Genomic DNA, 16,645 nt, shown 5'->3' with positions numbered 1-16,645 from the left:
ACATACACACATAAAAAAAAGAAGAAGAAGAAGAAGAACGACTATGGCTATCAATTTTGTCATGGTTGCGGATTAGTTTGTGCACAAGAAATTATAAATTTATTCTAATGTAGGTCAATTGATAACTTTGGAATTAATTGAAAATTTTTGGAGGAACCTTGATTAATCATTGAAGATGATGAACTACAATTTGTGAAGATAGGAAGTAAGGTTATATTTGAAAACTAAGTGGCATTGTTACATCATCATCAACTATGGTTGTTAATCTGGTTGTTCATAAAAATACATGTAGATGTTCAAAGTTGAGCATAAATTGGTCACATCAAAAGCCCTAGTAGTGAGTTCCTCCAAAATAACACACACCACAATACACATACAATGCATGCACATCGGGCTCACAGTCATAAAGACTTGATTGCCCCGGGCCCACAGCCATAAAGTGTAACGTCTGGTTCCTGGTATGCATTTAAATTTACAATTTGTTCATTTTTATAAGACAACTCGACGAGGTGGAATCCCCAAACTCGTCGAGTGGAGACGTTTTGGGCCGCGTGGATTAATGAGCCAACTCGACGAGTTGATGGCGATGGATGAAACCCTAATTTTCAGGGTTTTGCACCGTATTTAAATGTCATAAACTTCCTTGTCCAGCCCCTCATCAGCCTCATTGAACCCTAAATCGTATTGTGAGCCATTTGTGGAGGAACTTGAGATTTTGAGAGGATTTTATGTGCTTTTAGTTCTTGGTGAAGGATTTGGAGGAACTTGAAGATCATCTAGCTGGATGGGAAGCACTAGATTTGAAATCTCACCCATCTTTGGCAACTTTCTGAGGTGTAAAGTCTCAAACTTGATACCTAGTAGCTTAGATCTCTTGGTTTTGAATGATGGACCTTTCTGAGTCCCATTGATGAAATATGATAAGCCTCATGGTTGTGATGCTGGAAATTCGCCATTTCCAGTGTCGTTTGGCCAATTGATTCATAAAAAGGTCATATGTTGGATTGAAATCCTTCCATGCATAAGAAAAGGCCATTTCCATGGAAGTAGGTTGTTATACTTAGAGTTTATATCTATTTGAGGCATGCAAAGCCATCAAAATGTCGACTTTATGGATGTGGACGCTGGAAACAACCTAGATCTATGTTTAGGAACTCTGGATCTAAGAAAAGAGCTTAATAGATTAAGAACTATGAAGAACTCGACGATTTCATAAGAGAACTCGACGAGTTGTTCTGGAATTGTCTCGATTCTGCAATAAGGGCAAACTCGGCGAGTTGGGGAAAACTCAACGAGTCGACCCGGGATATCGCGATTCTGAGAGTTAAGAAAGAATTCGGCGAGTTGGGGGAAACCTCGACGAGTCGGATCACAATTTCATGATTTTAGGATTTACCTGGAACTTGACGAGTTGAAGGGAAAACTCGAAGAGTTGACTCAGGATGTCGCAATCTTGTGGTTTATGGAAACTCGCCGAGTTGAAGGATAACTCAACGAGTTAAGTCAACTCGGGTGTTGACTTTGACTTTGACCAAGTTTGACTCTTGGTGGGTATTTTGGTAATTTCAGGATTTTAATGGTTTAATCACTTGGCAAATGTAGGCATTGAGTTTGGTTGATATTCCGAGCTACGGACTATTCAGCTACTTTACTAAATTCGAGGTGAGTTACCTTCCCGGTAGCTATGGGTCTACAGCACCAAGGCCGGCCCACTAGTAGTTGTTTTTAGTTAGATGATTGTCTGCATGATAATTGTCTGGTATGCCACTATCTGTTATGTTTTAGGTGCTAGTATGTTATGATATTGTGTGGTAGTGGTAGGGGTGAAATAGACCCCGTATCTGGTCGGATAGATCGAAGGGGAGGCCAGCACCCAGATATGCTCGACAGTATCCGTTCAGATAGAGCGAAGGGGAGGCGAACACCCAGATATGCTCGGCAGTATCCGGTCAGATAGGCCGAAGGGGAGGCCAGCACCCAGATATGCTCAGTAGTATACGGTCAGACAGACCGAAGGGGTAGGTTGGACACCCAGATATGCCTGACAGTATGTGGTTAAGTGGTATGATGGGGGAACTCACTAAGCTTCGTGCTTACGGTTTATAATTTTGGTTTCAGGTACTTCTTCTTCGAAAGGAAAGGAGCCGACATGATTGTAGCGCATCACATTATGATTTCCACACATTAGATCTTTGGGATTATACTCTGATGTTGTTTTATGATGACATGTTTTGATTATTCACACACTGGTTTTGATATAGGATGACACTATGGATGCTTTTATACTATTGGTTTTATAATAGCTTAATTAAAGATGAAATTTTTGGTCTTGAATTTTGGGATGTTACAAGTTGGTATCAGAGCCCTAATTTGAGGGATTCGGACACATTCTTGGGTGTGTTTGGACTCAAATCTAGGGTTTGAAAGATTTTTACAAGAAAAATAATTTTTCTAAAATTAAAATTAAGGGTTTTGACAAAGAACAAGAGGTGTAATGCGTGCAATCAGCTGAGCTCAAGTAAGTTTTCCCCAAGATACCCATACATGTTATGTTATGATATGAAATGTGAATATGTGAATTGCATGCTAGATTAGGGCTAAGGATCTGGGAAGGATGCCTTATATGCCTATTGTATGTGCTTGTTGAACTGCAGCTAGTACTGATTAGTTAGTGATATGATGGCCTGATTAGGATATGCTTGGTTTTGGTTACTCAATGCTCGAATGCTGCTTGCTTTGTGCCTCTAGGAGTCCTAGTTACCTTTAACTAACTAGTGAACGAATACGCTAAGTTACATATTATGAGGACCGAATAATTTCAGAAGGTTAGGTTTAGCCCTATTGTACAACTCTTGTCTGAGTCCAACCGTTGTAGGGAGAGACCCCTCATTCGAAGAATTATCTGGTCTCAGTAATATGTAATGGTATTCGAGAGCTAGTTAGGGAGAGGTGTCACACCCCCAAACCGGAACGGCGGAAACGTTCGGGGGCGGATGACTTCATGTATAGTATCACAACAATTGTATCATAGTAATCAAAGTAAACACAACCATTACATTAAATATATATAATAAGTGTTTACATTAGTTTGCTTCGTATTCTTATACATCCAAAAGTATAATAAAAGTAAAAGACGTGACTCTAGGTGCTCCGTCTTCTCAAAAGTCTGTCGAGGTACCTGTCTAATGATGTCCTGAGAATACAAGCAGTTTTGAAAAGAGTATCAGCATAAAGCTGGTGAGTTTATCAACATCTTTTGTAATAAAAACCTGTTAATGAATCAGTGAAATTGTTTTGTATGTTTCCAAGAAAATCCAATATTTTCTTTAGTAAAAGTGAGGTAGTATTAGTAAAAATGTTTGTATGATTGGATCACTACTAGATGTATTGTATGATAAATTTTGTATGAAAAATCTCTGTATTGAATGTTCTATTTGAAAACCCTGGTTATTACCAGTATGTATAGTAGTTTTAGTTCTCATAAAGAAACCATGTATTTGTCCATACTTATGCTAAATAATCATTGTTCATGTATAGTATATTACTACATAAGTAAATTGTTGTTATCTATTTGCGAGTTTTATGACCATACATTAACTTGATAAGGCGCGAATCGGGCACCAGTATCCTTTATGACTTTGTCACCAGTAGACCTGCCGATCCTACTGTAGCTAGCAGCAAGGTGCAGGATAGTCAGTCATGTATAGATCTATACACAAAAATCACGCTCTCCTTCGAGGAGACTCTGGTTCATAAGGGGTAGTCTTCCACTAGTACATGTAATTGTACCCAAAGACGTGTTTCTCAAGCTAGATTTACGATATTACAAGTAATAATATGAGAAAACCTTTTATTAAATATTATTCATAAAAGATGTGTGTATGTATTTGTATAACCATGTATTGAATTCCCAAACTATATCTACTATAGTTTGTGTGTTTGTATATGTATAACCTTGTATGAATTCCCAAACTATATCTACTATATTTTATGTGTTTGTATATGTATAACCTTGTATGAATTCCCAAACTATACCTATTATAGTTTGTGTGTTTGTATATGTATAACTTTGTTTTGGTCTAAAAACTGTGCGGTTAACTTGTAAGTTGCAAACATCCCTTATGCTCAGCATAATACAGAAGGGATAAAATATCTAAATATTTTGTAAAACTGTAGAAACTATGTGTTTGTATTGATTGCATCCGTTTTAAGTTTACTGAAATCCTTTTGTATAACTTTTATAAAATCATTTATGTTTGGCTTGTAGTCCCCCCCCCCCTGAAAACATTAAAAACTCGGAAAAATGTAGGGGTATGAACTCACCTCGAGTGAGTGGTTAGTATGAAAGATCGATATGAGATGCCGAATGTGAAGTGAAGCCTTGAACACAATTGGATCCTATTTAACATGTAATAACACATATAGGAGTCAAATTAGGGTATTTCACTACTAGACATGATAGGAAACCACTCTAGGGACTTGGAAACACTGGAACTAAGTGTCAAAACCATATGTGATTGAGTGCGGGAGGTGTACTGCCACCCTAAGGGCGTGTACGGCCATGGGTGTGCGGCCCATGAGTGTACGACCGTACAATCATGAAGAGGTGTGATTTTGAGGTGTTTCCACGGTTCTAACTAGCACCCAAGAAGTGTTCTAGGTCCCAAGCTTAGTTGTAATGCAAGTTTGAGGCGTAAAATGATCATCAAAGTGGGTTTACGGCCCTAAGAGGTGTGTGCGGCCGTACAAGGGGTATGCGGCCGTACACCCTTCATATCCATGCCAAATTTGTCGACTTTAAGGCGAATCAAGCCTAGGACCATGTCCAACTAGAAGATAGGGGTCAAACTCTCACTTTGGAGGGCCTTTAAGGTGTGTACGGCCAACCTTATGAAGGTGTGAGGCCATACTCCTTCAAAGGATGAAGAACATGATGAAACTTGAAGAGTCAAAGCTTAAATCAAGAGGTCTTTCAAGTATAACAAGCTAAAGGATGGAATACTTATGTTTTTTGAAGCCTTGGAGGGTTCACGGTTGAAGAAACTTGAGAGAGAATGGAGTGGTGTGCAGCCAAGGGAAGAAAGGAATGAAGGAAGTGAGGTCTAATCATATATATATATATAGGGGTGGGTGTCACACCCCCAAACCAGACGGCGGAAACGTCCGGGGGTGGAGGACTTCAAATGTAGTATCACAACACATGTATCATAGTAATCAAAGTACAAACAACCATTGTATTTAAAAAGTATAAGTATTTACATGTGTTCAATCATTGTATATTGAACCAAAATAGTTATACAAAAGAAGATATGACTCAACATAGCTTCATCTTCTCAAAAAGCTTGGGGAGTACCTGTGTATTATTTCCCTGAGAATACAAGTAATTTGAAAAGAGAGTATCAACATAAAGTTGGGTGAGTGCATAAGTGTTTATGTTTGAAAGAGTATCTCTGTATCTTGTATATGTAAACTGTTCCAGAAAATCCTATATTTTCTGTTGTATATGAAAAGTAGTTTTATTCCCATAAAACCGTTCTCTTTGTATCAAAGTTTTGTATTTGTATTCCTTTATGAAAACTAGTAACTGAGAGTGTGCCTGGCTCCACCAGCTGTTATTGAAAACTGTATTGAACCATTGTAGTATGTATTCTGTAAACTGGTACTTTGAAGGTGTATTTTCGTTTAGTTGTTTATACATTAACGTATTGTTAATATCTTTTTAATGAGTTATTATAACCATACTATGACGGATGGCCTGAAACAAACGCTTTGTGGGCGTTTAAACTGTTGATAACAATTGCCACTCATTGGCGTGTATGCCTGACTGTAGCTAGCAGCCTGAGTGCGGGGTTGTCAATCCCGATATAGATCAACACACAACTTGTTTCGATCCCCGGGCTGGAGATTCTTGTTATAATGTCAGGACTTTACCTTGGTTGTCTAAAATGAATTAAACAACCTGAATTTAATGTCTCATAAAAAGCATATAAACGTTACATGTATATTAGTCATGAAAACCCAATCATTCTGAAATAAATGATTGACAGTATGTTCTTGAATTAGTATTCCGAACATGTATTTGATAAGTGTAAACCCTTGATTTGTTCTGAATCAAAACCCTTGTTTCTTGTAAAACAGTGTATTCTAGTATGCTTGAATCATTAATGATTGTTCTATGTATCATAAATTATACCTATTATAATTTATATGTACTTTCTGAATCAGTATTTAACTGTTTTTAGCATGGAACCCCTTGCTCAACATGTTACAAAGGTATTTGAACTGATGAAATAACTTTTATATTTATATACATACATAATTTTATATATAAGTAAAATTTAAATGACACTCGGACAAATAACCGGTACTATAAGCCCACATCCAAACAAGGAAAAGGACCCAGAATGAGTTATCAGTCCTAAGCCTTTTAAATCTTATATATATATATATATATATATATATATATATATATATATATATATAAATATGAATTTTGGGGAAAAATATAAGTTTATAAAAGAGTTTAATGTTTGGAGTATATTTTGATGATTTAATGTCGTTTTATCATGATTTGAAATCATGTATTTATAACACAAAGTTCTTGTGTTATGCATGTATTCCCCCCCTTAAAACAGTAGAAATTATGAAAATACGGGGGTATGAACTCACTTGTTAGATGGGGATTTGGGCAGCGTTTCGTTTCCCGGAAAGGAGTTTATTTGACGAGAAACCGGCTCAAATTGGGCAGAGTTTCGACTGGAGAGAGGTTAACTTCTTGGGAATCTCGGGATTTCGAGGCTTGCTTAGGGTTTGAACTAAGATACCGGGGCTTTAGGGGTTGTATGTGAGCTTATGGAAGTGAAATATATGAAAAGATATGGAAAATGGGGTGAAAAAGTGTCAAAATCTGAGAAGTCTCGCACCCTTTATATAGGGTGCGAGGGGCGGTCCGAAGTATGAGTCAGAAGCACATGCGTCATCAACAGCAAGGTCCACGTGCGAGGCTCGGACAGGTGGCTCGGAGGTGGGGGCTTCGGACTGGACCGGACTTCGGTCCAATGGGAAAAGGGCAGGTGTCCGAGGGGGTGTCCGAGGGGCGTCTGCGGGGTGTCTCATGCGAAGATGTCAGCTGCCTATTGGACCTCGGTCTCGGTCCAATCAGATGGTGACACGGCGAACTTCGGTCCTATCAGAAGGTGACACGTGGAGGCTCGCATGCGAGGGTGACGTGGCAGAAGGATGACTATGCGATTTTTCTCGGTTTTTGAGCCAAAAACTTCTAAAATTCATAACTTTTGCATACGAACTCCGTTTTTGACGTTCTTTATATACACGCGTAGGTAAAATTATACTCTACGACTGTTGTTTAGATTTCGTCGGCTGATTTTGAATTTATTTTTAATATTATTAGTTTTAACAGACCGGGACAGAAAAATCTGTTAAAAATTCATAACTTCTTCATCTGATGTCCGTTTTTGTCTGTCTTTTTACCGTTGTACTACTAATGACGAGACCATCAATTCTCGTTTGGGTTGTGTCGGCTAAAAATCACTTGATCAATATTTTGAGTTTTTACCTGTACACTTCTATACTGAAACTTAGAAAAATCATAACTTCTTCATACGAAGTCAGATTTTGACGTTCTTTTTATGAAAGTTCTCGGTTTAACATAAACTACAAATTTCATTTAGATTGTTAAGGCTAAAAAGCCTTTTATTGAAAATTCAGTTTTTACACTGAAAAGTGTTCTGCCGGTTTTGTCGTGGATCTTCGATTGGTCATAACTTCTTCGTTATAACTCGGATTTTAGTGTTCTTTATGTTTTTGGAAACCTTGTTACAATGTCTATCACTTGGTTCATCCCAATCGATATTGTTTAATAATTTAATTTTGAGGGTCAATTATGTAAAGATACAAAGTATGCTAAAATTTCTCTTTATTATTTTAAAAAGAATTACAAATTGACCTACATTATTACATAGGTTTGAAATAACGGTTTGTTACAGTGGGTGACCCACCACCGTGGGTATGCGGCCATGAGGGGGTGTACGACCGTACACCCATGTGTACGGCCATACACTCCTCCTAAAGGAGTGTAAGGCCCGAAATGCTACTTTACGAGTTTTATATCTCATCCCTAATCTCAACCTTGGTTGTACTCAAGCTTAGAACACTTAAACGAACCCTTAAACAGTGCTAAAAGATAACAGAAACGAGTTTAATATTAATTGAATTGAATAGTTGATCAAAATAGAAGTTCCGGGTTGTCACATCATCCCCCCCCTGTTAGAGGGAATTTTGTCCCGAAATTCAAGAACAGATATACAAATCATGAACTTGGAAAAAGATAAGGGTAGTTCTGTTTCATTAAATTTTCGCGTTCTAAAGTGAATTCAAGTCCTGGCTTGGCATTTCAGCGAACCTTCGCTATCAAGATACGGCTTTACTGCATTTGCTTGACCTCTCGGTCCATGATCTCTATTGGTTCCCCCATGAAGTTGGTGTTCTCGTCTAGTTCGATCTCATCGAGGGGAAGTTACAAGTGTCTTATCGGACAGACACTTCTTTAGTTTCGACATGTGGGAGGCAGAATGTACGCAGCTAAGTTCTCGGGGTAACGAAATTTGTACGATATGGGACCGATCCTAGTGGGAATCTTAAATGACCCTATGTATTTCTGATTCAACTTTTCACGCTTTCCAAAGCATATCGTGCCTTTCCTGGTTGAGACCTTCAAAAGAATACGGTTACCAACTTGGAACTCCAAAACGTTTTCGTCTCTTATCAGCACGACTCTCTTGTCTAACTTTTGAATATGGATTTGTGTTAGTCTCTAAGCTTGAACTCGACCCCACGGACGAGTGGTAGTTCTGGAGGGTTTGCTGGGTATGCTTCGGAAGGGTCTCGGAGGGTAAAGTACTCTTCGCATGAGTACTTCGGGGTCTAGAATATGAGAAGGGCGATTCAGAGATCTATGTCGGGTTCTCGTTATAAATGACGAGGGTTTCGTGAATTTGACGGTCAAGACGTTGGAAACGTATGAATTTAGTATGGTGAGAACCATACCAACCCATGACGAATGATGATAGCAGACTCTTTACAGAGACAAAAGTTAGACCGATTTGAAAGAAATAAATGCTATACGACGGTGTATCTTTAGCGTGTTCGACAATGTACTCTGTGTAAACGTTCTAGTGTTTTCTGTTTTCTTTTTGATGCTACCCCTGTAACACTTGTACTGCGATGGGCGAATACAAACAGTGCAAGTGTTTGGATAACTACTGAAGATACTTCAAATTATGATTCTTCTTGGTATCTCTATGATCGTTGGGCATATACAAATTATGTATAGTTAAGATGAATAAGATGTTCAATTGAGTGACTCTGCCCTAAATCCACAACCAGACAAGCAACAAGAATTAAGGCAGAATTGTTCACTCTAATTCTACAACATCTCGGCTATACACAACCCTAATGTATAAACTAAGCCATCATAGCTTCCCTGAACGGATCTTTTGTTTTCTTATGGATGTCGTGACCTGTTCGGACGAGTGAGTTATTTATAATTACTTCGTAATTTCCCCAAATTATTATATTAAAATAGATTAAATCTTTAAGGAAATTTTTATTTAGAAGACGTACCAAAACCTCAAAAAAAAGGGGAGAGGGTTTCCTCGTTGCTCTTATATGTCATGCTGCTACACTCCTCCTTCTCCTTCGTCATTTCTCTCCGTCGGACAGTTTCTGTCACACCCCCAAACCAAGGATGGCGGAAATGTCCGGGGGTGGAGGACTTCATGTATAGTATCATAACAACAATTGTAATAGTAATTCAAGCAAACACAACCAACATATATATAATTGAAAAGGTTACATCATTGTATGAATTACATGTTTACGAATCAATTACAATATGTTGACAAAATATGAAATAGTAGACGCCTTAGCGTCCCATCCTCAAAAGCACTTGGTTACCTGTTTAATGATTTCCTGAGAATACAAGTTGTTTGAAAAAGTGTCAACACAAAGGTTGGTGAGTTCATAAGCTTTTGTTTGGTATTATTAAAAGCCTTTCGTTTGTAAAAGTAGTATTTGTTTTAGAAAAATCCAATATTTTCCTTAAAATGTATATGTAGTCTTAAATCCACAGACCGAAATATATAAGTAACTTTTCTTACTTATAATAAATAATGTAAGTTTAAATCGACGTAAACTCATTTAATTTTAATGAAGTTCCCGTAAATTCCAATATTCATTAATACTTTATGTGAGTTTATTAAAGCCTTTTCTTGTAAAAGTAGTGTTCGTTCCAGAAAATCCAATATTTTCCCTTAATGTGTAAATGTAGTCTTAAAACCCAAAGACCGAAATGTACAAGTAGTGTTCGTTCCTTATAGTAAAACAATGCAAGTTTAAATCGACATAAACTCGTTTGATTTTAGTGAAATCCCCGTAAATTCTATGTTTGTTAATACCACATGTGAGTTATTATAACCATGCTATGACCTAGTTGGCCTGAAACGACGTTCTTCAGGCGTCGGAAATGTTATGACATTTGTCACCCCAGACCTATCGGTCTAACTGTTGCATGCAGTTTAGGTGTGGGTTTGTCAAACCCAATATAGATCTATACACAACTATCACGCTCTCCCTCAAGGAGACTCTGGTTACAATACAGGACTTAATGGTAGTTTGAAGTAAATGTCTCACAAAGTCATTAACGAATTTACGTGTAGTGTAATGAAAACTTGGTACCGTATGACCGTACCTTGCTTAATGAAAATATCCTTTGTATAAATGTATCCTTTTTTAAATGTATGTGTTATGTAATGTATCATAAACTATACCTATTATAGTTTATCAACCAAGGGTAGTACGTAGTAATGTATGCAAACTATATTCAAAATAGTTTATTAAATGTTTGAATGTATCGGTTGTACTTTGATTATAATCACTTGTTATTCTTTATATTTTATATGTCCAAATCCATTTGTAAACTAATGTGTGTCTAAATATTAAGATGAAATGTCATATATTGCAATAACATATAAACACATAAAGATATACACCTTGCTCAACATGTTACAAGGTGAAATGAAATTGACAGCAACTTTTCGTTGAATACAGTTTATGTTACTGTTCTTAGAAAATTTATAGAAAAATCATCAAAGCTCTAAATCCAAATCCGCAAATTCTGAGAGTTTGGAATATGAGTCTACTTTGTTCGTAAATTTTATCATGATTTTTAGTGATCTCTAACAGAGGTGAAAATGTTCATAATCACAGACTGGTCCGGGTTTGCCTCTGAAATGACAGGCAGTTTTGTAAAAATCACCATAAATTGTAGAAAAATCATATGGAGATGTGCAAGTAGCCATTTTAAAGCTAAGAGTTTGAACTACTTGCACCTGGAACAGTTTTGAAAACTAAAATATTTAAGTTGACCAAAACAGTCCGTGATCGAAGTTCATCTTTTCTGATGTAATCTGATAGAAAAAGTTTAATTGTGTTCTTGATGATTCTACTTGTATTCCCCCCCTTAAAACATAAGAAAAACATGTAAATGTAGGGGTATGAACTCACCCTATGTGGTTTCAGTAGATGAAAGTAAGAGAGAGGAAGTGTTCAACCCAAGAACACTAAGAAGATGTCTTGATGATTCGAAAATCTAACACCGAATAAGATGGAATTTGTGTAAGATATCAATGATTTGAGTAGAATGGAGTGTAATAATTATATGAATGATGAAGATACTTACTAATTGAAGAAAGAAATCCCTGGAGAAAGCCTTGAAGTTCTTGAAGTTGAGAGAAAAGATGAGAGAATTTTGGAGAGTGTTCTTTGGTTGCTAAGTGTAGAATGAAAGAAGTTAATGAGAATGAGGAGAGATGACCAATTCTCCAGCTCTTAGAACGTGGGAAGAGCTGGAGATTGGGTGTAAAGGTCCACTAAGGTGACAAGGGGTAGTGGGAAAGAGTGGCTAATCATAGAGTGAGGTGGTGGTGGTTTGCTTTTGCCATAAATTAAGGAAAAGCAAATATTCCCTCAATAATTAGTTCAACCACTAATTCTTTTAATATATTTTTATAAAAACCCTGGAGATTTATATATTTTGGGGCCTTAGTTTATAAAATAAAGTTTTGGGTGAAAATCCCACGTTAAAATAATGAAAAACGGAGTTAAAACGAAGTCATAGTCGAAAAACCGGTAAAAAGGGGCCGTCTGCGAGACCTCTCGCATGGGCTGTCTGAGAGGCTTCTCATGCGAGGCTTCTGTCCTGAGAGGCTTCTAATGAGAGGCTTCGGTCCTGAGAGGCTTCTCATGAGAGGCTTCGGTCCTGAGAGGCTTCGGTCCTGAGAGGCTTCTCATGAGAGGCTTCGGTCCTGAGAGGCTTCGGTCCTTAAGGCTATTTTACCTGTTTTTACCCCGTTTCAAGCGATTTTTGACCCGGTTAAGGGTCGATATGACCCAAATGATTACAAAAAGTTAAAGTAACTTTTTGAGAGAGATTTGGGAGAGATTTGGGAGAGATTTCAAATAGAAAGAGATAGAGTGAAAACGATTTAGAGAGGTTTCGTTTGTGATTAATTTGAGTGTTCGGCTTCACAACGCAAGGTTCGTAAACCCCGTTAAACCGTGTTTTAGTGTCGTACACACTCCCGATGAGTGTGCAATAATGTTTTATCGTTTTGGTTCAATGTTTACTTAGGAAATTCAACACACGAACTTTCCAAATGATGTTTCTCTCATTAAGATATTGCATTGTACAGTAATTACATAGTGTAAACCCTAATATACAAGGGTTAATTGAGTCGATTGGTTTTGACTTGTTGACTTTGTTTGACTTTGACTTGACTCAATTTTTGACGGTTGTCACATCATCCCCCCGTTAGAAGGAATTTCGTCCCGAAATTTGCATTTGACTGGGACATCAAGAGTTTGGGAAAAGATGTGGGTATTTTTGTTTCATTTGATCTTCGCGTTCCCAGGTGAACTCAGGCCCTCGTTTAGCGTTCCAACGGACCTCCACGATGGGAATACGACTTTGTTTCGTTCGTTTGATTTCCCGATCCATGATTTTGACTGGTTCCTCCACGAAGTGGAGATTTTTGTTAACTTCGATTTCGTCGAGTGGTATTACGAGGGTCTCGTCGGATAGATTTTGTCAATCATATTTTCGGGGTTAAAAAAAAATAAAGTTTTATTAGTTACCTATAGCGACGACTTGTCGTCACCACAGGTTTAATCTATTACGATGACTTGTTGTCGCTATAGGTTTTTAACAAGAGCCAACGACATACCTATAGCGACACACAAGTCATAATTTGCATGTGTGAAGACTTGGAGCACTTTCTAACTGGTTCATGTGTGAAGACTTGGAGTACTTTCTAACTGGTTCATGTGTGAAGACTTGGAGTACTTTCTAACTGGTTCATGTGTGAAGACTTGGAGTACTTTCTAATGAAAATTGTGCTACTGGGGAAATTGGAAACTGGTACGTAGCTTCAAAGTCAAGAATATGCAGTAGGCATGTGATGCATTAAATGCATGAGGCACACAAATCATAATTTGCAGCAACATATACGTATATGTGTGTGAATTGAAGAAGAAGGTTACGGCTCAAATAATATATATATATTCATTTTCTCTTCATTTGTTAGATACACAATAACCATAACATCATAGACTATATATATTCCATTTCATTTGTAATTTTCACTAGTTTATATTCCGCGAGTGTTACCGAAATCATTTATCAATTTTTCAGAAGTGTTTAACTTGTTTTGTTGCATTCCCAACAATTTGCTATTAATTACTTCTCCCACTTTACTTATATATTTATCACATTCTTACTGCGACTTTTAACTTCTCCCTCACAAATGGATCCACCTGCAGATCATCAAAACCCCATAGATGACCTCGATTGGTTTCAGTACTTTGATCATCAAGATCTTTTCAGGTATATATAAACGTCACTCATTACACCATCTTACGCACAGAAAAGTGATTTTGTCGACATTGATCAAAACTTGTTTTGGATTTGTAGTGATCAAAAAGAGTCTTTCATCGTGTTGGATTTGATTATCTTGAGTTTTTTTTTTGGATTTTTGCAGTGGTGACATGCTCAACCATCATGATTACGAGTTGTCGGAAAAATTGCATGAAGTGCTCGATCAGAACGTTTCCACAGTACTTAACAAAGATCAAAACATCATTTCTAGAAATGAGTTTCACGATCTTGATCCCCTTGAAGATATAAGCTTATGGGATTGTTGGGAGGATGGTAATTTACCATTGGTTAGTTTCAGTGAAGACTGTAAATCCGGTGGTGAGGCTACATGTAGTTCTAGTGCTGCCACCACTGATCACGGTGGCCGGAAGGTGGCAAAGAGATTGAGACCATTGGAGTTTGAAGAGATAGAGAAGTACTTTGAGATGCCGATAATCATAGCAGCAAAGGAACTAGGGATAAGTTTAACAGTGTTGAAGAAAAGGTGCAGAGAGCTAAACATAAACAGATGGCCTTATAGAAAACTTAAGAGCCTTCAATCCCTCATTGAAAATGCCAAGGTAAATTATGATAATAACCTTCTATACATTACTCATGCACTTGGTAACCAAAGTAGTTTTGGTATTTTCTAAAATTTTAATTGTTAGTTTCTTTATAACTAAACATAGGTCCTAGGCATATGCCACATCAAATCAATTGATTTACTACGATTTCCTGATTTATATTTATATAAACTTAACTCATTGTAAATTTTGTGAACTCACATGAAAAATATATTGCATCTACCTTTTAAAAAAAATTAGGAGTTGGGATTAAAGGAGGAGATAGAGACGTTAGAAGGGCACAAGAAGATGATGGAGAAATTGCCAGGTATGGAATTGACAGAAAGAACAAAGAAGCTTAGGCAAGCTTGCTTCAAAGCTATTTATAAGAAGAGAGGACTTAACAATCCTTAGCCATTTTGTTATAATTAGTGGATTTTAATCTACATTGTATGTGTTTTTCTCTTGATAGTTTGATACCCTTTTTAGTTTCATTTTATGTATTTGTCTATTGATTTTTAATGCAGAAAATTTTGTATAATTTGGGTATTATAGTTTGTATTATGTATTTAGCCATATTCTAGATTGCCGACACGACTACGCCGCCGACTCTATACCAGAGGTCTATATAAATAGACTTATGAATTTAGTAGGAATAACTTGATTATAATCTTGTGATTTGTTCCATGTCTGATCCACCCCTAAGATTCACTTGACATGCCTCCAGTTATGTGTAATTAAAATTTTATTAGACTGTTGATCCTAATGAGTCTACCCTAAGTCCACAACCAAACAAGGAACAGGTCCTAAGGCGGACTCACCATTTCTAGGTCAATCATTCCTTAATTACACATAACTTCGAGGTACACCTAAAGAATCTTAGAGTTACCAGTTGTAAATTGTTTGTAATACCAAGTAGTGAGATTTAATGAAATAAAATGCATGCCTATTTCATTGATAAACCTTTTAGTAAATATCCTTACCATTTATATACACATGTATAATTTCGCACTTTAGTGAACTATTCTTGGTGTTTCTGTTAACGTCTTGGAGACGGAGTTATGGTAGTGGGTAGAAGTAGGTTTTGTACGGGCGTTAAAATTTACACATCATGTTGCTCGTGCGAGAATAGGGGTAGAAGAGATAATTAATAGACGCCTAATCCTATAATTACTTATAGGGGTGATCCTTATTAATTACGTCTATAATCACGTAGTGCATATCAGTTATACATAATTTGAGATAGAATAGACTTTCTAATAAATGACTCTACTCTAAGTCCACAACCAAACAAGGAACCGGAAGTAGAGCAATAGTCATAGATTCTGAGTCTATAATATCTTTAATTATGTATAACCTTGGCGTATGCACTCAGTTATCATAGGCCTACTAATAGAGGTCTTTAGTTTTCACATAAGTTGGTTATAGTATCACCAAATACTCCTATAGTATTTTTAGGTGTTTAGATTCGATTCTTAAAGTATTCCCTGTAGGGTGTAGTTAGGTTGTTAGATTTGTTGCCCATTATGACTATCCCCCAATATATGCAAGTCACTCCTCGGACAGATATAGTTGATCAGGCTATATCCTTCCCAGACTTGATTTACATATACCAAGGCATACCCATAATGTACAACTCCTCTTCTTTTACTTTATGTTCTTCTAGTTATGACACTATGTGAGCATGTATGCATGTATTTATACTTTTAATAAGAAACCATTCATTTTCTAAAAGTATATTTATTTGGAAAATGCACAAATCAGAGACTATTAGTCCCAATTGTGTTTATAGTTTGTATATCTTATGTGGTTTGATATACTTAATTCACTATAAATTGTGCTCTGATACCAATCTGTCACACCCCCAAACCAAGGATGGCGGAAATGTCCGAGGGTGGAGGACTTCATGTATAGTATCATAACAACAATTGTAATAGTAATTCAAGCAAACACAACCAACATATATATAATTGAAAAGGTTACATCATTGTATGAATTACATGTTTACGAATCAATTACAATATGTTGACAAAATATGAAATAGTAGACGCCTTAGCGTCCCATCCTCAAAAGCACTTGGTTACCTGTTTAA

Source organism: Lactuca virosa, chromosome 6, assembly GCF_052849685.1.
Source record: "Lactuca virosa cultivar CGN04683 chromosome 6, Lactuca_virosa_CGN04683_v6, whole genome shotgun sequence".
Lineage (NCBI taxonomy): Eukaryota > Viridiplantae > Streptophyta > Magnoliopsida > Asterales > Asteraceae > Lactuca > Lactuca virosa.
The sequence above is the reverse complement of the archived record's forward strand: the minus strand, read 5'-3'. Positions refer to the sequence as shown.